The 13,166-nt window shown below is 33.7% G+C and overlaps 1 protein-coding gene across 2 annotated transcripts in view; it reads left to right on the top strand.

Annotated features, from left to right (window-relative positions):
* The window catches only part of TBC1D32 (TBC1 domain family member 32), a 246,731-nt gene that overhangs the window by 131,761 nt on the left and 101,804 nt on the right, over window positions 1-13,166 (top strand). The window lies entirely within an intron of this gene.

The raw sequence follows: 13,166 nt of genomic DNA on the forward strand, positions 1-13,166 counted from the left end.
CACACACACACACACACACACACACACACACACACACACACACACACTTTTTTTCTGAGCGTAGAGGAAGAAAGAATGAGCAAAAAAGAGCTATGGAAAAAAATATGAAAACAATTGTCAACTTGGAACAAAAAGTACAAAACTTTATGTGAGAAAATAATTCTGTGAAAATTAGAATTGTTCTAATAGAAGTTAATGATTCCACAAGACATCAAGAATGAAAAAAAAAACAAAGTCAAAAGACTGAGATGATTTGAAACAACAACTACTGACCTAGAAAACAAATTGAGGAGAAATAACTTTAGAATTATTTGACTACCTGAAAGGTGTGACCACAAAAAAAGAACCCGAGCATCATATTTCAAGAAATTATAAAAGAAAACTGCCAAGATGTCTTAGAACCAGAGTGCAAAGTAAAAACTGAAATAGTTGTTTACTTCTTGAAAGAAACTCCCAATTGAAACCTCCCAGGAATATTGTAGACAAAACCCAGTGCTTCCAATTCAAAGAAAAACTACTGAAAGGAGGCAGAATGAAAGAATTCAAGTTCTGAAGAGCAACAGGCAGGATCACATAAGATTGAGTAGTCAACACTATAAAGAAATTGAGAGTATGAGATATGATATTCTAAAAGGCAAAAGATCTGTTTTTACTTCTAAAAGTAACATGCTGCAAAACTAAGTTTAATCCCACAGGGGGAAAACAGATCTTTAATGAAAGAGATCTTCAAAGCCTTTCTAATGAAAAAAAAAATCTAATTAGAAAATGACATAAAAACAAAGGAGTCAAAATAAGCATAGAAAGGAAAACATAAACAAGCATAAGGGACCAAAAGAAGTTAAACTGTTTACATTCTTATATGGAAAGATAATCTAATAGACATAGTCCTTAACTCTGTCATTATCTGGAGAGATAGAGGGGATCTGATTAGACAGAGGGCCTGTGAGTGATTCTTTTATGTTTGGATGATCTTAAAAGAAGAATAAAAAGGGTAGGGAAGAGTAATACACTGGGAAAAAGGGAAAGAAGAGGAAGAATGGTAGATACTATCTCATGTAAATCAAATGTCCAAATAGAAAGCTATACAATCAGAAGGGACATGGATATGAAGACAATTAAACCTCACTCTTATCTAAATTGTTCAAAGTATGAAAGGATATGCATACACAGTTGGAGTTAAAAGAAGTAACAGAATAAAACTCAACAGCAGGAAAGAAAAGAAAGATAATAGGGTGGAAGGAAATCCATAATTAGCAATTATAATTGTTGATGTGAATGGAATAAACTCACCAATAAATGTAAGAGAATAGCAGAATGAATTAAAAACTAGAATCCAACAAAATGTTGTTAAGGAAAAACCTCCCACAATACAGAAAGATAAACAGAATTAAAATAAGGCGCTGGAGCAGAATGTATTACATGCCCCATGTTGAGTAACAAAGGCAAGTATAGCAGTTATGATGTCAGACAAGACAGCAGCAAATATAGACCTAATTAAAAGGTTAAACAGGGAAACAACATTTTGCCAAAAGTTACCATAAACAATGAATTCATATATTAAATGTACATGCGCTAAATGACAGCATTTAAATTATTTTTTCTTTTTTTCAAAATTTTATTTCCTACTCAAATGCCAATACACAAATATTGAATAGAGAAAAGAAACAAAAGCATATCATAAACTTAAATATTGAAACTTAAATACAAAATTAGAAAGAAAAAAAGCTTGTCATGTGCATAGCAGAACATAAGAGAATTCAAAATATGTTACAATAAATTAATTTAATAAAATTAATAAATTAATAAGGAGCTTTTGAAGGATGTGATCAAGCAATAAATTAATTAAAATTAATTAGATTAAAAAGAAATGAAGAATAAATAAAAATTGATAAATTTAATTTTAAAATAAGCAAATTAAATTTAAAAGAAATAATAAATTAAAAAGAAATAAAGAACTAGAACAGAAATTTAGAAAAGCTAACTATGATAAATTTCTAGAGAATATTTAATGAGAATAGAAAGGAGTATACCTATTTCTCAGCTGTGCATGTCATTTTCACAAAAACTGACTATGTATTAGGACATAAAAATATCACAAATAGAGAAAAGCAGAATATTAAATAATTCTTTAACAAAGCCATTGGGACAAAAACTCAATCTTTTTAGTAAAAACCATTGGTAAAACTGGAAAGCAAATCAGCAGAAACTAGATATAGACCAACATCTCACATATATGCCAAGACAAATTCTATGGAGATACATGATATAGACATAAAGGATAACATCATAAACAAATTAGAGGAGCATGGAAGAAATTACCTTTCAAATCTATGATTAGCAGAAGAGTTCCTGACTAAACTAGAGTTAGGTCTGTAGGAAGTAAAATGGACATTTTTAATTACCTAAAATTTTTAGAAAATACACAAGCAAAACCAATGAGGTTAAATTAGAAGAAAAGCAGGAAATTGGAGGGAGGGATCTTTACAGCAAGTTTCTCTGATAAAGGTCTCATTTCTAATGAACTAGAGAAATGCAAATTAGAACAACTTTATGAATATATTAGTTTGCCTAGTCTCCTGAAGCATCTCTAAGACTTAGCACAATACCTAACACACTATAACACTACAAAAATTTTATTCACCTTTTCCCTTTGTCCTTCTGTAACATTTGTCATTTCCCTTTTTTGTAGTCTTGCTAATCTTGTGATTGTGAACTAGAATGTCAGAGTTTTATTAATTTACATTTTTCTAATAATTAGTGACTGGAAATATTCTCTTCACATTGCTGTTGATATTTTGAGCAGCTGCCTATTCATATCCTTTCAACATTTTATCAATTGAAGAATGGCTTGTTTGTATTTTCTTCTTGAGTCCTATTTTTATTTTTCAAAGAGTGTTTCATTCTTCCTGGTAAGAGGAGGAGTAGAAATGTATTCCAGGAACCTTTGACCTTCTTCTCTAGGGTGAAGACAAAATTGAAGTTTATGTGTATTTGGGGTTTGCCTGGTTCTGGTAGAACACCAACATAGCACACTTTCTGGAAAAAAAAAATCCATAAATGTTCAGAGTCAGATCCCCTGTTCTTTGTTTTCTTTTTGTACTTATCTTTGTAACTCTTGGGGCAAATTGTAGTTATAAATTACTGGTTTATTTTATTTATTACACATTTACCATGCTTCTTTGCTGTTCTGAGAGTTAGTGGTTAGGGCCTCCTCCATCAATATTAAATTATTTATAGCACTTCCCAAAATTTCTCATTATATGACTAAACTATTTACTCATTACTTGAAGTAAATCATATTCTTTCCATTACCTAAAAGACAAAAGCAAGCAGAAAATGGCCATAAGCATAAGCCTTATTATCAAATTAGATCTAAAACTAACGTCACTAAATTCTGGTATTTATTATGCCTTGAGGATGTATAGAAAATTACTTCCTAAAGTTAAAGAAAAATAGAGCCTATTGTATTCTTCAAAGGAGCAAATGTAGACTTCTAAGAGCATGGTGAGTAAAAATAATGCTGAAGCAGAGTCTTCTCCAGAGCAACACATCATTTTATTAACATCGATGCACATATTATTAGTAAATCAGTCACACTGGCATCTTATCAAGAAACCAGGGGCCAGATGATCAATTTAGTATTTAGGCTAGCAGTAACCAATAAATTGGGTAAGTAGCTTCTCTGTGATCTACTGTGAGCACGTACTGGACTTTTTAATATAAATGTGTCTTCCTTTTTTTTTGATTAGTCTGGCAGTTCATATTTTGGGCCTCCCTTGTGAAAGGCAACACAATCTTAGTTGGTAGAATTTTATTAAGGTGGGTAGAGAGTTACCTGAGGTCCTTCCTCAGGTAATAGGAATTGTCTGAAGCTAGGGAAAGTGTACTGATTTTCAGAGGTTACTGATTATGCCCCTTTCTGACACTTAAGAAATGCTAGTTGCTTTATGAGACCCCTAAAGCAAAATAAAAACCAACAGAATCAGGTTCCCCCATTTTTGGCTTCACCATTGAAGGCCAAGTCATCCCTAATTTTGATGAGGAAAAACAAGGACAAGAGAATTGTCCCTTTGGGAAGGCCTAACCCAAGAGGGTTCTTTATTTAGGGAGTAAACATTTTACTTGATCACACCCTTCAAAAGATAACTGGTAAGCTAGACTGAGAAGTGGGGTCTGACAAAATGAGGAAAAGGATGGATTACAAAGTAATATAAGTTATTAAATAAGATAGCATAATGTTAATTTTCATTAAATGGATTTTTAATAGAATAAACGTATTTAAATAAATAACATGAATTGAGAAAAAATTAATGTACCATATACTAGAAATATTTAAAGATCCACACTGTTATTTCAAAACTACATATTTTCAAGCTTCGAATATAATTGGGGTTGTTTTTGTTAAATTCTGAAACCATTGTTTATTGAGTATGGTGCTACAAAAAATTGGATATGTTTTAAATCTTGTGGGGAAAAAATATCATTTCTGTTGTATTTGTTTGATCACAGTGTCTAGATCATCTTCAGTTATTTCTTTGATTTACTCTCCTTCCTATATAGTTAGTATCTCTTTTTAAATTGCCCATTACTATCTAATTGCCATCAGTGTTAGAAAAATCTGAGTATACATCATCCCTAAAAAAGAATCATGCAATTTCTTCTAGTTCTTTTTTTTTAATTTGCAGAGTCATCGGATAATAAACAAAATATCCACTTAAATGCTGCTATATAAGACATTTTTTCCCACAAAATTCCATTTCTTATATAGCAAGTAAATTAGAACTTTTGTTGGGACCTACAATCACAACCTATAGTTTTTATGAAGAAGCCAAATACAAGTTCATATGCAACTTTTTGTTGTTTATTCTTTTGTTATTAAAGTTGTAAATAAATGTTTTACTTATCAGTAAAATATTTGTTAATAAGAAATTGCATGTAAAATGCCACCCCCACACATTCCTGTTATATGATATGCTTGTAGGAAGTACGAATTTATTAATAATTGAATTCCATTTAACAGACATTTATTAACCCCCCCCCCAACTGTACACTTTGTCAACACTGTGCTAGGTACTGAGGATACAAAAACAAAATAGTTTCTGTTCTCAAAGAGCTTGCTTTTTCGTTGGGTTTGGACAGAAGACAAAATATACATAAACAGAGTACAAGGAAGATTGAAGCAAGGGAAAGCACTGACTAGTGTCCCTGAGTCAAAGAAGGCTTCAATGGAGAATGTGGCACCAGAGTTGAGCTTTTAAAGGAGACAAGGATTATGAAAGGTACAGATAAGAAGGAAGGAGTATGTTATAGGTATGGGGAATGAATGATAAGTGATCTGGTTTTGCTTGGAATGTTTACTATTTGAAAGGAAACAGTCTGGAAATTTTTATGTTTGGAATAATTCTGGAAAGGTAAGAGAGAGCCAAGCTATGGAGAAAATTAAATACTGTTCTAAGGCATTAGCCAATGGAAAAGTACTGAAAAATTTTTGAGCAAATTATTGACATGGTCAGCCGATGCTTTAGGAAGATTATTTTGACAGTTATGGGGAGGATAGACTTGGAGAAACTTTAAGAAAACAGACCAGTTATAAGGTACTTAATGTAGTCCAGGAAAGAACCAGAATGGATGACCTGAATGAAGATAGTAATTAGGCATCTATAAAAAAAAATTATAATTGCAGATTTAGTGACACAATCAATAAGACTTTGCAAATGTTTTTATGTATGTTGGATAGCTCCTTAGATTGTCTCTGAGTTCCTATGTAATGGAAGAGTCTTAGGTGTAGTTGTGACAGATTGATGTCTTTATCCCTGTGACTCTCTTGTATATATTTAAATTGCAAAACCTTTTAATCATCCATCATAATGAGCATGTTCTTAGTAAGATTAATTGTAGGCTGAAAATATAAAGATAGCTGGTAGAAATTAAAATTAGGTAAAGATTAATATGAATTTTAGTAATTTTTGCCATGTCACCACTATTCAGTTTTTATGAGTTGTCAGTGCTGGGTTAACTCTTCCTTCAAGATAACTATTTAAAGTAAATTCTCTATTTCCTGTAAGATGTATGCATAATAGTTGTTATATAATAATTTTAGAGATTATTATTTATGATACTGTTATGTTGAGAAATATAGTTCTTGAAACCTGATTGATACATTGTGGCAATCCAAATATTATCTTGTAGTTTTGACTCCTCCTAGATATACTTTTATAGCCTGTTTTCCTGTGTCTTCTTCCCTTATGGACCCTCAGTTTCTCCTGAATTTTAACTGTTAATCAAACAGTGTGGCACATTTTAATAAATAAATACTCCCTCATCTTCCCATTCCTCCCTCCTCCTATGAACATTTAAAAAAATTATTTAGTTTTAGTTTTCAGTATTAAATTCCATAAGATTTTGAGTTCTAAATTTTCTCTCCTCTCCCTCTCCCTTCCCCAAGAGCGTGCAATCTGATCACTTGTGAAAATTTTGTAGTTTTATCTTATTCTCCTTTCTTCTCTCTTGGTCTTTCTACTCTTGCTTACCTCTCTTCTCTTTTCTTTCTCCATTACAATTACCCAAGAATATTATTTTAAAAGAATGGTTTCTTTCCATCCCCCTCTCTTCATTAACACAATACACTCCTATCCATTTCAGTTTTTATTTTGTCGGTGAGTCAGAACTCTCTCCTTCATTTGTGCCTAGAAAATTTAGAGTTAGGTACTAGTCAATGTGCACCATTTAAAATGTGTATACCTTTGAGGTTATAAATAGAGTCTTACATTTATTATTTAGAAGATTGCTCCTTTACTGCAGAAAATTTTATTCCTTACAAAGACTTAAAGTTTTATCGAACCTAGAACTGAGGGGAAACAAGTTAAACAACTAATGTACAACTTTTTTATTTTGTGATTCTTTCCAATTTAGCCTGTGGTAACATATCACTCTTGATTCTTCAGTTTTACTGCTTCTACTACTGTATTTGCATAGCTATTATATTGGATAGCAAACTGATATCTTACAAATAACATTTGAAATAGCTCTATTCATTCTTTTTCTTTTTTTTTTTTAAAGCAATCAGGGTTAAGTAACTTACTCAAGGTTACATGGCCAGTTATTTCTGGGTGTGGTACTGAGTATCTGAGCCCGGATTTGATCCAGGTCATCCCGACACTGGAGCCGGTGCTCTTACTCTCTGAGCCACCTAGCCGCCCCTAAGCAATTGGGGTTAAGTAACTTGCTCAAGGTTACACGGCCAGGTGTTTCTGGGTGGGTGCTAAGTGTCTGAGCCTGGGATTCGATCTCCAGGTCTTCTCAACACTGGAGCCGGTGCTCTTACTCGCTGTGCTATCTGGCCGCCCCTATTCCTTATTTTTCAATATTTGAAATGTGTTGACATATTAAAACTTCCATAGTTATATTATGCAGTGTTTTTGATATCTGATGTCATTATGCTTAGTGGTGGAAACAGACTGTGTTATATAGAATGTATATAATACAAAAAATGCTCCTATGGATTCTTTTCTTTTTCAGTATAAAATGTTTTTCTTACTGTAAATTGAATGAGATGTGGAATATATTGATTTCATGCAAAATTGAAAAAAAATTCTGGTTAGAACTTGTCTTATACTTTTTCTAAATTTTCAGGTCTAAATGAATTCTGTAAAAATCCATTTTGAATTATCGAGTTCTACATGGTAATTGAAAATGTCTGTATATGTAGTTCTTAGACAAAGATCACATATCTTGCTGTACAGACTTTATTAGTTGAACAGATCCATTACTTAAAAAAAAATAAAAACAATAAAGTACCCAAACCTTTTTTCTAGGGGGAAAAAAAAGTGTTTTCCATTTCAATTAAGGTATATTTATCTTATAATGTAACAATTTGTTACATTATATTTGTAAACAATTTTATAATCACTCTTTTTTAAGATACCCATATCAGCTAAATAAGCATTATAATATTATAGTTAGGTTTTTTGTTTGTTTGCTAAGGAAAAAAAGATAGTGAAGGTTAATAACTAAGGCAAATGTTCTTAGTTATGCAACTTAATGTAGAGATTAAGATGGCATATCTTGTTAAACTTGCCAGTTTTCACTATGCATATATAAAACCAACTCTATTTGTACTTCTTATTAGAATATTAACCTACTTTTATTCTAATTTAAGGAAAAAAACTCAGTGATCAAGATAGCATCAGTTGCTATTTTTGTGTTATTTATGTATCTCTTTTACATGATTAATACATGTTATTTACTGTTAACTGACTACCAACTGATGCAGTTTTTGCTGTTTTGAATGTTTCAGAAGTTTCATGAAACTCTCCTAATCAGTACTAAATTTGCTTAAATTACTTTTGTTATACTTGTTTTGTTCCATACTCTCTGTACCATGATAACCACCTTTCATATACTTTAATGATTTATGTTCAAATCATTTTAGAAATGTTGATATCTTCTCTTGAAATATAGCTATTTTGTTAATATTAAACATATAAACAGACAATAAATCACCACATCTTCCTAATGTTATTAATCTTGATGCTTTATTAGTTTTTTTACTAACCAAATTGGAATATAACATGTTAATATAACTGTAAATTTAGGAGATTGTGGGCTTTTTAAGGAAAGGAAATGTTAAGTCATGTGTATTGCCAAAAACTACTACTTAAAAAAATGACCTTCATTTTTAAATTAAGGTCTTAATTCCTAAATATAGGACTTCACAGGCAATCTGATCACTTGTGTAAAATTTATACTTCTTGAAGTGATTTGCACATAAAAAAAAAATCAACTCTCAAATGGACTAGGAGTTGGGATCCTATACAGGCAGGACCTTCTTTGTTGTTATAATACCATCTATCTTGCCTTAATCATAAAGTCCTTTTAAAAAATTATTTAATAATGATTAATTTGCTATTTTATCAGTTTTTCCAGGGCATCTTCATTTTCCTTTTATGTCTAATCTGTCATTTAGTCATTATTCTGTTTATTCCTAATATCATTCCTGAAATTTGCATTTAAGATTTCCTTTCTCCAGATGAAGTTGGCTGGCTTTCATTTGCAATAACTCTTTAACTATGCCTGGTGTGATAACAGAGCTTATGGCTTATTTACTGTAGCAAAGGGAACAGCTCACCTGGAGCCATATTCACTTTAAAATTCTAAATATATTTTCTTTTTCATGTTAATTTTTGTTCTTTTATGTTGTTAAATTAAAACAATTATCACTTCATAGCAATCAGAAAAAAAAATACTGTTTATATCCCCCAGCCTGCCCTCCCTTCCATCATTCCCCCTCTCATACCCTCCCCCCCTACTCCTGGAGGGTGAGATACCCTATTTAGTGTGTATTTCATTCCCTCCTCAAGCCAAATTCAATGGGAATAAGGCTGACCCATTGGCCTTCCTATTCTTCCCCTCCATTGTAACCATTTTCTCTTGCCTCTTCTATATGAGATAGTTTATCCCATTCTGTCTCTCCCCATCTCCTCTCATTATATTGCTCTCTCACCTCTTAATTTCACCTTTTAAGTATCATCCTTTCCTATTAAATTGGTCCTGTGCCCTCTATCAATGTATACCTGTAAACATATATACACACATTCACATATGTATTCATATGCCCATATACCCTCATATATAGACATATATGTATTTCTATTCCCTTCAACTACTGAGAAAAGTTTCATAAGTTACAATTATTGTTTTTCCATGTAGGAATGTTAATAGTTCAACTTTGATAAGTTCCTTATGATTTCTTTTCCCTGTTTACCTTCTCATGCTTCTCTTGCTTCTTGTATCTGAATGTCAAATTTTCTATTCAACTCTGGTTTTTTTATTAAGAATGCTTGAAAGTCCTCTATTCCACTGAATGACCGTATTTCCCCCTGAAACATGATACTCAGTTTTGCTGGGTAGGTGACTCTTGGTTTTAATCTCAGCTCCTTTGCCCTCCGGAATACCATATTCCAAGCCCTTTGATCCCTCAGTGTAGAAGCTGCCAGATCCTGGGTTATCCTGATTGTGTTTCCACAATATTCAAATTGTTTCTTCCTGGCTGCTCGTAATATTCTCTCCTTAATCTGGGAATTCTGGAACCTGGCTATAATATTCCTAGGAGGTTTCTTTTTGGGATCTTTTTCAGGAGGTGATCGGTAGATTCTTTCAACCTCTGTTTTGCCCTCTGGTTCTAAAACATCAGGGCAGTTTTCTTTGAGAACTTCCTGTAGGATGATTTCTAGGTTCTTACTTTGATCATGGCTTTCAGGTAGTCCAATAATTTTAAAATAATCTCTCCTGGATCTATTTTTCAGGTCAGTGGTTTTTCCCATGAGATATTTCACATTGCCTTCTATTCTTTCATTTATTTGGATCTGTTTAACAGCATCTTGATTTCTCATAAAGTCATTAGCTTCCATTTGCTCCAATCTAATTCTGAAAGCAGTGATTCTCCTCATTGAGCTTTTGAGATTCTTTTTCCATCTGGCAAATTCAACTTTTTAAGGCATTCTTCTCCTCATTGTCTTTTTGAGCCTCTTTTGCCATTTGAGTTAGTCTATTTTTTAAGGTAGTATTTTCCTCAGTCAGGCTGTTGACTCTCATTTCATAATTTTCTTGCATTGTTGTCATTTCTCTTCCCAATTTTTCCTCCACTTCTCTTATCTGCTTCTTAATGTCCTCTATGGCCTTTAACCAGTTCGTATTTTCACTTGAAGCTTTTGGTGTAGGAGTTCTAACTTCACTGTCTTCCTCCTGTTCCATGCTTTGCTCCTTTTTGTCACCAATATAAGAGTCTAATGTTGAAATCTTCTTCTGCTTTGTTTCCCATGCCTGGTCATGTTACCCCTCAGTCACTTGACCCCTAGGCTTTTTGCCACAGTATGACTGCCACCAGACAGGGGAGCTTTTGTCCCAAATGCTGGGGTTTTCTCAGCTGCTGGAGATATTAGATGGGTGCCCTCTCTGAGGTCTCCACACGCTCTGGCAAGCTGGACACACACCCCAGGACCTCCACCCAAGACTGCAATCCAGATCAAAGAAGGTTAAAGCATGAGCGATTACCCCTCAGACTGGTGCTTGGTCCCCCTACACTCTGCAAACCAGGAGCTGAAGCTGCCACGAGGCGCTGGCTGGCTATGCTGGCCTCTCAGCAGCTTCTCGCCCAGGGGGCAAAAGCCATGGACTCCCACTTACTGGTTTCCAAAGTCCAGACTGCACTGACCTCTCATTTTGTCCTTCTCATCTATGTATTGTTAAATCTGGAAATGGCCACAGCTGCTGCTGATCTGGAGTCCCTCCAGTGGGCAGCTGGTCAGGCCTGCGCTGGGGCTAAAGCCTTTGTGTGGGGCTGGGCTTGGCTCCTAGAGCACTGCACTGGCTGATTCCTGCTGGCCTGCCGGGCTATCCTCAGCAGGTTAGCTTTTCTGTGTCATTTTGTGGCTTCTGCAGCTCCAAAGTTTGTTTAGAGTCCCCTTTTTTACATGGATTGGGGAAGGTGGAAGCTGGAGCAGCAGGGAGGTCCTGCTTCTACTCTACCATCTTGATTCTGCCCCCACTCTCTTGTCCCTGTTTTTAACTCCTCTGTATTCCCTCTTCTGTGTAGTGAATGATATGTCTGTCTTCTCCCACTTCTTCTCTCCCTTCATCTGTTCTTCCTCCCTCTCTGCTTTGCTGTCTTTATGTCTTAAGCCATCCTTATACACTCTCTAAACAAATAAGTAAAATGCTTTATTTCTGTCTCCTGAATATTAATATGGTGTTTACTGTTTGTAAGATACAAAAGCAACATGGCATGGTTAATAAATTGTTGAACTTGGACTCAGTAAATCTAGGTTTAGAACTTACCTCTGATATATCTTATGTCTGATTATGGGCAAGTCAGTTTTTTTTTCAAATATCTTAAGCTAAATATAACTTTATAAATGTGTCACTATCTATGAAAAAAAGGAAATTCTCAGATTAAAAAAATCATAACTCCACCTAATGATATGTGTGCAAAGCACTTGAAATCATAGTCCTTTTCCTCAAAGATCTTACAAACTATTAGTGGAAATAAAGGCAGATACTCTTGCCGACTTTGGCAATAAGACTAAATAGAGAGTTAGAGACAGCTAGTGAATTAGGGTCATAAGAGATTCTGTCAGTAAGAATTGGAATGCAGAATTACAGTGATCATAACTGGAAGTTTAAATATGTGATCTTGGTTAGAGAGCTACCAAGGAGTCAGGAATACTGGACTCAAGTCCTGCTTCTTATACATAAATGACCAAGTGAGCTAGAGAAAGTAATAAGGTCTCAGAAGTCTAGCACTGTATTTTCCCAAACAGTCACTGTTAGAGGCAGTTTCTTTACTGGAAGTTCATTATACCAATGAATTTACAGATCCAGATCCCTTCCACCATCTACCCCCATAGCACGGCAGGATCAGACATGTAAAAGCATAAATTATTAAGTAACCATTACTCTTGTGTTCAAAAGATAATTATTTGTATGAAACAGGAATCAGGAGAACCTCTGTAAAGTATTTTCTAATTTAATCTAACAAGCACTATATTTTACTGGACATATTGGATTTTCATTATTCATTTAGGAGTCTATTAGAAAATGATCTTGATAGTATGGTATTCCCTAAGGGAAAGTATAATTTTCTAATCTTTTTAGATAAATACCTAGTGGCTGCCTGAGATACCTTTTTCATTAGTAAATAATATGTAGCAGAATCTAATCACGGATTGTGATTGGGCTGCCTTACATATGTCACTGAGGGTCAATAAAATTAGAATGAATCTATTATAGAAAAGTAATATAATACATACTTCAGCAAATCTTGATGTATAAGAATAATTTTTATACTTAACCCTTGCAACCATTATGAAAGCTATGTAAACAGGTAATATATCTTTTTGCTCATTTATGTTTTAGTAACTTAAATGTGGTTTCATTCTTAGAACACAGAGTTTAGAATTGGAAAGACCTGTTATCTCATCTGGTCCAGGACTCTTCTGGAACATCCCTCACAGAAACTTGTGGCCTGAAGCAGTGTTTATTTGCAAGCATGCTAGTTTTGCAAGTTGAATATCAGCTAGTAACTTAAAAGAGTCATTTGGAATTCTAAAATTGAAAAAAGGTTCATGCCTTTCAAGGCATTTTTTAAGCACCTTTTGTGGTTGAGACTG

Source organism: Petaurus breviceps, unplaced genomic scaffold (genome assembly GCF_028583685.1).
Source record: "Petaurus breviceps papuanus isolate PSGF00001 unplaced genomic scaffold, PetGlider_PUasm1.0 90977, whole genome shotgun sequence".
NCBI classification, from domain to species: Eukaryota; Metazoa; Chordata; class Mammalia; order Diprotodontia; family Petauridae; genus Petaurus; species Petaurus breviceps.